Raw genomic sequence first — 11,107 nt, 5'->3', positions numbered from 1 at the left:
AGTTATGCCATCAGGCGCTAGGGTCAGAAGGGAGATTTGCCCTTTGGTGGGGAAAGCGGGGGAAAGTTGTGTGTAGGCGACTCCCTCAGTCAGTGGCTTTGCTTTAGTTTGGATGCTCCCTGTAGCCTGGCAGGCCTGCTCTGGTGATCGCTCCAGATCCGTTTGCTTCAGCTGCTTACGTTAAGCCAAGATACCACGGTCGGTGTTGAAATGAACCACAGGCCATAGCTTAGGAAGTGCCTCTTCTTTTGTTTCCTGTCTAGTCTGTCTGCCAAACACAAGTGCTTCCGTGAAAGCCCTTTATCAGCCTGTGCTCCAGTTAGCGTAACCTCCCCAGTCTGACCCAGCTGACCCTGTTCTGCCTGATCCCCTCTAGGAAATGGCTCGCTGCACGCCCCCAGCCATCAGCGCTTCGGTCGGGCATGTTTCCGGGCACATTTCCTGAAGACTGCAGCAGTCCCAGCCTCCCAAGTAATAATATCAAACACAGGGCAACCCCCCTGATATAACAACATTTCAAGCAAACTCTAGTGGCAGAAGGTGAAGACAACCTGAGGATGGTCTTGGTTTGGCTCCAAGGAGGATCACGTGCAGAGGAGAGCTTATAGGTAACTCAGCAGCACGGATGCAAGCTGGAGGGAGGGTTGAATTGTGCTGACTGTGGGCAGAACATCCTGGGGCTGCCTTTGCACTTCTTCTTGCATTGGGACAGCTGGCTGTGTCACTGCCAGAAGGAGGAGCAGAGCTATGTGCTGCAGAAGGTATTATCTACAGGCAGATTCAGTGTGGAGGAGCCTTTGACTCTGCTCTGATGGGGTCCTCATCACCTCTGTAAAACAAGCTGGAGGACAGGTGGGTGAGGAGTGTCCAGCAACAAAACCCACTGCCACTTGGAGAATTAAACGTCAGCAGCAAGCTGTGGAGGTGGGGAAAGTCAACCCTGTATGCGCTGTAGAGAATAGCGGAATAGCCTGTATCCAAGACTTTGTACTGCTCTCTACCAGTCCTCTTAATTGCAATCCAGGCTATCTTGGTCAAACTGGGACCTCTGACAAGTCAAGGCTGGACTGGGAGAGTCACTGTGTGCAGCCTATTTGAAGGTGGGCTTCTGGCTGGCCTTTGCCCCCTCACAAGTGCTCCTCATGTGGGGGTGGCAGGGGAGCACTTCCCCTGCGGGTGGTCATCTTGTGTGTTACAGGAACCACTTCGCTGTGGAAACCTTGTAGCCTCTCCCACCTTCTTTAAGCAAGCAGCTGGCTACTAATTACCCATGCTATGGTAACCGCATGGCTGGGTGCTTAGGGAGCCCACGACATGCACACTGAGTGCTGCTGTCATCCCGTGGTATAAATTGGGAAACAAAGAAGGAAACCATACAAAGGTGAATGAAGTTAGCAGCAGAGGTAGTTAGAACTCAGGGGGTCTTAAGTGCGCATTTACTCAGGCTTTCAGGGTGTACCCCTGGGCATTACATGTGTCATGTCCAGTGACACTGGGGTAGCTGCTTACTGGCCCCATGTAGACTGTGACGCTGTCCAGTCCCAGGCTTTGGCTTCTGGCCACTGAAGTCATTCCCTACCAGTTCAATGCTGTTTCTAGGGAGAAGTCAGGGACGGGGCTGGAAAGGGAGCCCTGGCTTGCCAACCAGAGAGGAGGTGTTGATTCTGGGTGAAGGAGCATACTGGGAGGGAGGGTGTGATGCTCCTGGAGGCAGTCACTCTCTGGTGGCCAGGGGAAAAGCATTGAAGGCACAGCGTGTACTTTCCGTTTCAGGCAGTTACTGACCAGTATCTTTCTGCTGGGCAATGGGAGGTTTTATACGATCAGAAGGTCCGGCGCTGAAGGCTGACATTTTTGTGATGACAGGTGGTGGGACAGGAAAAGAGGATTTGCATCCTTCCTTAGCATACCCGATCCTTATGTATTTTTTAGTCGTGCTTGTGTCCTAGAAAGCCGCAAATGAATTCTTGCTCCTACAAGGCTGAAGGGCTGTGAGAAAGCAATACAGAACTGGTTTTCCCCTCAGATCATCTCTAGCTATTTTCCAGTTACAAGGTCTGTATTATGTGATGGTGGAAGGGACAGAAAAACATACAGCCAGGGAGTATATCTGTAATCAGGCAGTTAGGAAAATCACCCTGTGGCTTGTGAATGCAGCACCTTTGATCTATTATCATCAAAAGCCACAGTATCAGACTTTACAGAAGTGTTGTACTCAGGAGGTAGCCACATCGGGTCTTCCTTTACTGTGCATATTGACAGCAATAAATAAATAAAAGTTACACCGACCCTAGAGTGAATTCCTGTGTGTTCTTGATACACTGTCACTGAAATGATGTTAAATTGCCTCTGCAGGAGTTGAGACAAATCATTGTGACATGCTCATTTACTGCCAGCGCACTTCCTCTGCTTCACTGAGTTGTGTTAGGTGCTGAACATCGCCTCTCAAAAGGACTGGCTGTATGTAAAAGGATTTAACCCTTGTTACCTATTTCTACTTTTAAAACATGTATAAAGTTAAAACCAGCATGTATCAAATCTAAAGAGATCATCTCCCACTTGCTTACCTGAAGCCAGGGAGCAGCTCTGTGTAACCAGCAAGGCATGCCCTAAGCCACCTGTGGCGAGGTGCTTGCTGTTAGCTGTTCCTTGCTGCAGATATTGGTCCTGCAGAAGGATCTGCTCCCTGGAGCTGGGTCTATGCACCACAGCATCTTAGTTAAGTGTCTGTCTCCTTATCCTGTTTGAAAGGACACGGAATTGCCGATTTCAATGTTCTCTGTGTATTTTTAATGCAACGCAGTAACAGGAAGATGGCTCGGGGACCGACCCAACTCTGTTTAAATAGCCTCCACTAGTAATCCTGAGTTAGATTACTTTCTCCTACTGGGAAAACTGGGAATGAGATGAGAACTCCCTCTGCTGAGGAGAGTTCTGTAAATCCGTTCCCTCGTGTCCGAGGATAAGAGAAGATGGAGGATGGTTTGCACCTCTAAGACTTCTCGTCAGAAGTTACAGAACAGCTGGACTGGCTCTGAAAAGGCTGTGGCCGTTCTTCTACAACCTCCAACTTCTGGCTATCACCTGGGAACTTCTCTTCCCTCTGAAGAGCTCCCCTGGTCTCCCTTTCAGAGAGACTTTAAAATATGGTTTCGTTTGCAGACGCTGCCAAGCGTGAAGCCTGCTGATGTCATCTTGCCTACTTTTCACAGTGTGAATGCTGGCTCCCGCTAAGGTCAATTTAAGGGTTAATTTTGTCATTTACATAAGATGCATGAAGGCCCCAGGCTGTTTCTGTCCCCGTGTTGCAGAGTGGTTCCTGCTAAGGACAGGGCTTTGGTGGCTTCCTTGGTGCTTGCTCCCACAGGGCTTTGCTCTTGCACAGAAGTGAAAGGCAGAGAACAGGCAGGCTCGCCAGCCCCGCTGCCTCTGATATGTGCTGCTTCTAAAGCAGAGAAAGTGGACAAGAAATGGAAACTGCCCTTGAGGTCAGAAGTCAATAATAAAGGATAAACAGTTGCTGGTGCGTGTCATGCTTTGCTGTGCGTGGCAGACAGGGACACAGGCTGTTAGCAGTTTTCAGCTACAGAGTATGGCTTTTTTTTAGCTCAAGAAGGTAGGCAGGCTTTCTGCTTAGGACATTAGTGTAATCTTACTATATCTCTTTGGAAATAAGATAATAGTTTTTCACAGAAATAGTCTGTTTTGAATGCTTTTCAATGCAGTCATTTTTTGTGGTTACTAGAGGGACAGAAGGTGGCTCATGTTGTTTCTAGCAAGAACTTTGCTCCCAGGAAGGTGGCCATGCTCTGAAAGTTTCGTCCAAGGACTAGCTTCAGGCAGGTCCTCAGTGCTCCTCTGTGCTGGTGTGATTGTGAAGGATGCTGTTATTTTTAGCATCTTCCACCTGATGTACTTGGCACAAGGACAGTTCTTCAGTTTTTCACCTAGACCACGCACAATTTGTTATCCATCTAGTTTGAGAGTGGCCATCAATGGGAGAAATGACCAAGTCGGAGGAATTGGCTGTAGTCAGTCACTGAGAGCTGGGTCTGAGGTAGCCTGTCGGGGTTGCAGTCACCATGAGCGGGGCCAGGTGGGACCATGAGCTTGGCAACCACACCTGGTTTGTTGAACAGCCTGCAGTGCTGAGATAACATCCCTTCTTCTATATTAATTAACATTACTTCTTACTGCAGGCTTAACTCCGAAGCCAAAATAGAGGAGGATCCAACTGAGTACTCAATTAGATCTGTGAGTGCTTTCTGCTCCTTCTTGCCACCAGTAGTAAGCGCAGGATACACCATAGTGCTGGAACCAACATCTCCCCCCTGCCACATTGGCAGAGCTGGCACTTCAGAGGAAGAAAAACTATAAAGGCCATTTTGTGGGGGTAGCAAAGGCACCTTCTGCTAACTCAGAGGTGTTGCAATAAATAACTTGGCAGGGTCATGTGTTCTTACTTTGATGTATCATGAAAAGTGAAAACATTACATTGCTTAAAATAATAAGTGAATTCTGCTTACCCTCGAGTTCTTCTTGACTGCACCCCTGCCTCAAACCTTTCTGTGGAAACCGCCCAAGAGCAGAGGAACAGGTCCTCTCCTAGAGCCGCTGCTCCCGTTGGTTTCTTCGTTGTGAATTCTGGGGGCAGGAGACAGCTCCCATTTTCCTGTGTACACCAGTGGCTGCCTGCAGGAGATACCAGCCCCTATTCCTCCAGCATCAGGAAAACAGGTTCTGGTTTCTGGTGGTGTGTTTTTTGTTCTAAGCTCTGCAAAACAGGAGGAAATATTTTTAGCATCTCAATTTTCATAAGGGGGCTTAAAAATGAGCTTTTTATGGTGGGTGTGAGAAAACTGACTTGCTGCAATGGGATTAGGCCCTGTTCAGAAAAGGTGCTGGCGCTCTCAGCCCTGATGGAGGTACGGCTGGAGGCTTGTGTTAGAGTCACTGTTGAAAGCACAGCTGCGAACAAGGCAACAGCACGTGTGGCAGAGCTCTGTCTTTGGGAGGGTTCACAAGCACTCAGGGACCCTGAGTGACAGAGGTAGGCTGTGCTCTTAGTTAGGTGCACTCATCTCAGCAGCGTGTGAGGCAGGGAGGAGAATTAAAACAATAAGGTGGAAACACTGTGGGTTTTGTAGCAAGATAGAGGAGCAGGCTTAACGCAAAGATTGCCAGAAAGAAGGGATTGTAACACACTTGGGGAATAGCTGTTGCTTTCATTTCTCCTTTCCTTTTCTGATTCTGCCAGAGGCACAACAGTCGTGCTCGCTGCGGGCGAGAAGAAGGTGAGGAGCCTTCACCAGGAACGAGACTGAAAGGTAGGAGTGCAGCAGGTGTGACTTAGAACTAGAGCACTGCTGATGGTGGGTTGGTGTGTTTAAAAAAACAGCCAAAAATGTGTGCTATGATGGCAAGTGCATCTCAACAAGCAGTATTTCTCAGTAAGCAAAGACCACCTCGAGTCCCAGCTGGAGTCCAGTCCCAGGCGCTCAGAGAAAAGCTGTCTGCAGCCTTTTTTCCTCTCCTCACCTCACTGCTGCTGAGGAAGCCATGGTGAGAAAATGCATCCAAGCTTGCACTGGCATGGCCCAGCTGGGTCGCAGGGACGTGGCTTACGGCTGTTCTCATTTGCTGTGCTCAGGGGGGCAGAAGTCAGTCTTTTGGTGCTGCAAAAGTTATGGGTATCTAAACTGTGACTGGAAGAGGCTGGAAATCCCTGTAACTCTTAATGGATTTGGATGTAAAGAAGCTCCTCTAGCCTGGAGCAGCAGCCCTCTAGATGCCTCTCTCATCAAGTGTGTGGCACTTCAGACAGATACCTTGACCCATGAAGGGATGCGGGGAATAGCAGTGAAGCCAGGAACTGACTCTCTCTGCTCCAAAATTTCTCTTCTAACTTCTCCCCACACACAAATACAAAGCAGGTATGGTTTAATGTGGAACTTATTTTAGATTAAGAGAAACAACATAGGCTCCTTGTGCAGGCAGAGCTGGCTTTCCTCCTTATGTAGGAGGAACGTGGGCTCCCAAATAAGGATGGAAAATTCCCCACCTTTCACAGGTACCATAGATGGGTAACATAAGCATGCTTATCAAATGTGCCAAGCTTGGGTGAGGAGGAGTAGCTGGACATGCAGTATTCAAAGTCTGAAGCCAGCCTGCAGTGAGGGAAAATGAGTTTGGAGAAGGAGATGTTTCAGCCCTTGCTTTGGCTGATGCTGAAGGAGACAGACGAGAAGGTGTCCACTAAGCCCATGTTCTCCTTTCAGCTTGTGGCTGGCTCCTGGTGCTGGGGTTAGGTTTGGTGGCTGCTCACTACACAGACAATCCCTCCAGCTGTGACTGACTGCTGCTGAGTAACCGCCTTGTGCAAAGGCAGTGGCGGTGGCTCCAGGGAGCACCCTCAGACCTTTATGCAGAAAAAGATGTGCATGACACCCCTCCCAGATAAACTCACGGGCTCAGCGTCACGGGAAACTTCAGCCTCCCCTTGCAAGTGGGCACGAGCCCAGCTTGCAGCTCTGTGCTGGCACCCAGGAGCAGACAGCCCCATGCCCACTGCTTGAGCTGCTCTTGCATCCCAGACTCCCCACTGCTGCCAGCCTCATGGACCCCAGCACTCCAGAGCAGACTTCTGCCACCAAGCTTTCGTCCAGCAGCAGCTGCATGGAAGGAGGGGATTTAATGAGCCAGCCTCAGGAAAGGCCAAAGGGAGCAGGCGTGGGAGCCATACATTCACTTCCCGAAGGGAGCAGAGCATCTCCCTGCCCCTGTCCCTGCAGCGCTCTGCTGTAAGCATCCCGTCCGGCTCCCAAGCACAGCGCAGGGAGCATCCAGAGGCTGGCTGTCGGAGGGGCTGCTCTGGGCTCTGCTTCCTTCCCAGACCAGGACAGGAGAGATGGGGAACAGCCGCTTCCCAAGCAAATCAGAGGGAAAAAGCAGACCTAGCAAGGAAGCAAAGAATAGCTGCTGTGGATAGTGCCCTGCAAAGGAGTAAAACATCCTGATAATCTTCTTTTCCTTGTTCAGGTGGGAGGGAGCAGGCCCAAAAGGTGTTTGTGGGACTTTGTTCTGGTGCCTTCTTCGTACCAGGAGTATTGGTCCTGTGTGTACTTGAAGATGGTCACAAAGTTAGCAGATAATGCTGCTTTACACGATGAGCATCCTCTCCCTCCCTGCCCATCCAGCTCTCCCCAGCTCCGAGCGGGATTGTGAAGGGCGAGCTGGCTTCTCCTCACTTTTCCCTCTACCCCTCTTCCTCAGCTTTCCACTTGCTCATCTTTGGCTAATTGTGGCTGTCTCCCTGAGGCAGTGTTATCCAGCTTCCCCGGGAGCTGTGGGAAAATGACGCAGGGGCAGGGGAAGCCCACCCTGCCATGGTGGAGCTGGGGAGCTGCTCTGCTTGGTGAGACATGGCCTGCAGATGGTCATAGCTGCTCATGCCTTTGTCATAACACTGGCTTTCTGACTAGAAAACATTATCCATCCTACTCACAAAGTCTTTCAGACTTGCATGTTTCATGCAGAACCGGGTCCCTTCACAGCCCACCCCATGCGTGGCTTTGGGCCCAGCCCGCGGGCACAGAGGGAGGTGCGGGAGGTGCCCAGTCCCCCCTCGCCTCGCACCCTACAGTATGGGCCCTTTTGGGGTCTGCGTGCCAGGTCCTGCCCTATTGCATTTCACAGGGGCGGGCTGAGGAACCAGTGCCTCTGCCAGACCAGTCCAAGCCGTTGCTGGGAGGCTCGGAGGGGTCTGTGCTTTAGCGAGATGGCTGGCTTTGTGCACCCCCTTCAAGCTGCTACAGACCACCAAATCCAACTCACCCCTCCCCTCCATGTATTCATCCACATACATTTATGCACACGCATGCAGATGTGTATGCAGACATATTTAACAGGATGATGTGTATTAAACGCATATAGAAAGCTAAGGCAAAGGTTATTCTGGGAGTTACCAAAAACAACTTGAGAGACAGTCATTGATCATAGCCAGCATGGGTTCACGAGGGGAGAGTCCTGCTTAACCAACTGCATTTCCTTTTATGACAAGGTTACCCATCCAGTTGACCAAAGGAAGCCAGTAGATACGGCGGCTTTGGATTTTAGCAAAGCTTTTAATACTCTCTCTCACAGTGTCCTTCCGGAAAAAATGTCCAGCGCGCAGGTAGACAAGTCCATAATACGGTGGGTGAGCAACTGGCTGACGGGTCGGGCTTGAAGACTTATAGTAAATACAGTTACATCAGGCTGGCTGCCAGTCACCGGTGGGGTTCCCTAGGGATCAGTTTTAGGGCCAGTCCTCTTTAATGTTTTTATAAACATTCTGGATGCAGGAATCAAATGTACATTAAGTAATTTTGCCAATAATACTAAACTAGGATGACCTGTGTACTTCCTTGAGGGTAGAGAGGCCTTACAGAGAGATCTGGATAGACTACAGAGCTAAGCAATCACCAGCTGTATGAAATTTAACAAGAGTAAGTGCCAGATTCTCCACCTGAGATGGGATAATCCTGGTTATACGTACAAACCAGGCAACAAAAGGCTGAAGAGCTGCCCTGTGGAAAGAGATCTGGGGGTCTGGGCTGATGGCAAGTTGAATATGAGTCAACAGAGTGCCCTGTCAGCCAAAAGGGCCAACCGTGTCCTGGGGTGCATCAAGCACAGCACAGCTAGCCAGACAAGGAAGGTGATTGTCCCATTCTGCACTGTACTGGTGCAGCCCCACCACAAGCACTGTGTGCAGCTCTGGGTGCCTCAATATTAGAAGGACATCAAACTATTGGAGTGTGTCCAGAGGAGGGTGACCAAGTCAGTGGAAGGCCTCGAGGGCAAGACCTAGGAGGAGTGGCTGAGGTAGCCTGGTTTGTTCAGCTTGGAGAAGGTGGAAGGGAGACCTCACGCATCCTACAGCTTCCTCAGGGTGGGCAGTGGGAAGGGAGCTGCTGATCTCTCCTTGGTGACCAGTGACAGGACATGGGGAAATGGAATGAAGCTGCGTCAGGGGAAGTTCAGGTTGGACTTTAGGAAAAAGTTCTTCACTGAGAGGGTGGTTGGTCACTGGAACAGGCTCCTCAGGGAAGTGATCATGGCACCAAGCCTGTCAGAGTTCAAGGAGCATCTGGACAATGCTTGAAGACTCATGGTTTAGTTTTTGGTAGTCCTGTGAAGAGCAGGGACTTGGACTCGGTGATCCTTATGGGTCCCTTCCAATTGAGATGTTCTATGACTCTATGAGTCTATCTCATATACATCATCTGTCAAGAGAAATACTTAATAATGAGGTCTTTTTTTAATTTTTCTTTTTTTTTGCATGAAAATAATTTGCCAGTAAATAATTCCTGATTTTTCTTCTGATTTTCTTTCCTCACAGGCAAAGACCAGACTGGAAAGTTTTACCTTCAGGTGAAACATGGTGAGCTTTATAACTGAAGATCACCCAGGAGGCAGTGTCTTGACTGAAGCTGCCATTTCCAGACCCACGGAGAAAGAGAAACACTGATGGACAGCCCGGGTAAGGACAACAGCCAGCTGATCCTGCTCATAGGGACATTTCTGCTCCCGGACCCCACAGCAGCCAGGTCAACAGTGCCCTCAGGTCTTCCAAGTCTTTCAGCAACCTGCTCAAAACATACAGCCCAGCATACTTCCAGCTGCCCTGGATGAGGGTCGGTGGTGGGATCGCCCTGCCAGCATGGCTGAGCGCATGGCACCCATGTGCGGAGCAGTGCCAGTCAAGGGGGTAAGCAGGCTGTTCCAGGGCAGTGGCTAATGCATGTTTTGAGGTTAGTGCGTGTAAAGCCTGACGTGCCCTTTTCCCTGCTGCTGCCTTTCTCTGGATAAATAGTTTCAAGCCATGAGGGCTATAAAACTAGCACATTTCCTAGCACTAGCATCATGTAAGTAAGCCAGGTCAGACAGCTGGTGTGCCAGAAATTTTCTCAATGTTTTCCTATCCACATGATTTAACAAAATACAACTGTATCCTAAGAGCTTTGGAAAAGCAGCCCTCTTACATGCACCAGGGATATTTTAAGTATCTCTGAATGTCATGGAAAGAAAAACAAGTAACTGTTTCCCCTTGGAGGAGGTTGTGTGTGTCCCAGACTGTGGGCTCCTGGGGAAAACGAAGGGAAGAAGCTGCTGAGTTTCCGTAGCTGGAGTGCAGCGAGGAAGAAGTGGTGTTATAAAGAAAGATTTCCTGATGTAAGAAACAGAATACATTTTAATTGTTTTGCAGAAGAACTGGCTTGCACTTACTACTGCTGTAACGGGATAGCCAGAGAAGCAGAAGCCGTGGCTGCTTCTGCAGCAGGAGACATCAATTATGGAGGAAGGAGGACATGCTGTATAAGGTCAGGAGACAGCAGGACAGACTGGACTATATTCTGCTTTATCTCTGCCTGTCCAGGTGATGTTTGCTGTGGTAGGGTGTAAGTTCCCAAGGTAACATGAAAAGAATCCCGTCTCCTTTCTGAGGAGAATGGGGTCAGTACTTGCCATCCCTACAGCCCTGATACCGCAGCCAGCCACATTCTGGAGGCTAATTACAGTAGTAAGGTCATGACTTCAGCTCACTTTCTGGAGGCTGTATGTGGAGAAATGTGAATTATACAGAAGCGGGATGTTGATACTCATCTTTGGATGGACAGATGCACCAAAGACAAATCAATTTTATGGAACCACCTCTTTCCTTAATCTTCAAAGATTTACTGAAAAGCTTAAGGTTAGGAAAGACCACTATGGCCTCTAATCTCTTCTTCTCTCTGCCACAGATGAGTACATCTCACTTACTTGCCACTGGGTGAATTTTAGTGTTATTCTAATCTATAGTGAGAAAGGCTTGGGAACTGAATCGGCGGCATGTTGCCTCTGGCACTTACTGGGGATTCCCCCACCTGCATTAACGCTGCCTGGACCAACATGCACCTAAACACGACCCAGCACGGACCCTGCAGGAGGTGTTCAGGAGCAGCGGCCGGCTGGGGAGCGCACAGGCTGGCAGGCCTCCATGGCTTGGCTGTACACAGAAGGGTGCAAGGCAGAGGGGTCCCCAAGGGAAACCTGGCAAACCCAGCTGGCAGTGCTGGAGCAAGGG

At 49.7% G+C, this 11,107-nt stretch overlaps 1 protein-coding gene across 2 annotated transcripts in view; it reads right to left on the bottom strand.

Annotated features, from left to right (window-relative positions):
• Positions 1 to 11,107, bottom strand: part of CCDC177 (coiled-coil domain containing 177) — a 31,634-nt gene that overhangs the window by 3,219 nt on the left and 17,308 nt on the right. The window contains exon 3 of one of the 2 annotated variants that reach the window (XR_012764638.1): positions 4,527 to 4,774. The gene's annotated coding sequence lies outside the window, so the exon portion shown is untranslated. Of the gene's footprint in view, positions 1 to 4,526; positions 4,775 to 8,142; positions 9,267 to 11,107 lie in introns of those variants that run through there. The other variant, XR_012764636.1, reaches the window with a different exon arrangement.

This window comes from Opisthocomus hoazin, chromosome 7, assembly GCF_030867145.1.
Source record: "Opisthocomus hoazin isolate bOpiHoa1 chromosome 7, bOpiHoa1.hap1, whole genome shotgun sequence".
Lineage (NCBI taxonomy): Eukaryota > Metazoa > Chordata > Aves > Opisthocomiformes > Opisthocomidae > Opisthocomus > Opisthocomus hoazin.
The sequence above is the reverse complement of the archived record's forward strand: the minus strand, read 5'-3'. Positions and strand labels throughout refer to the sequence as shown.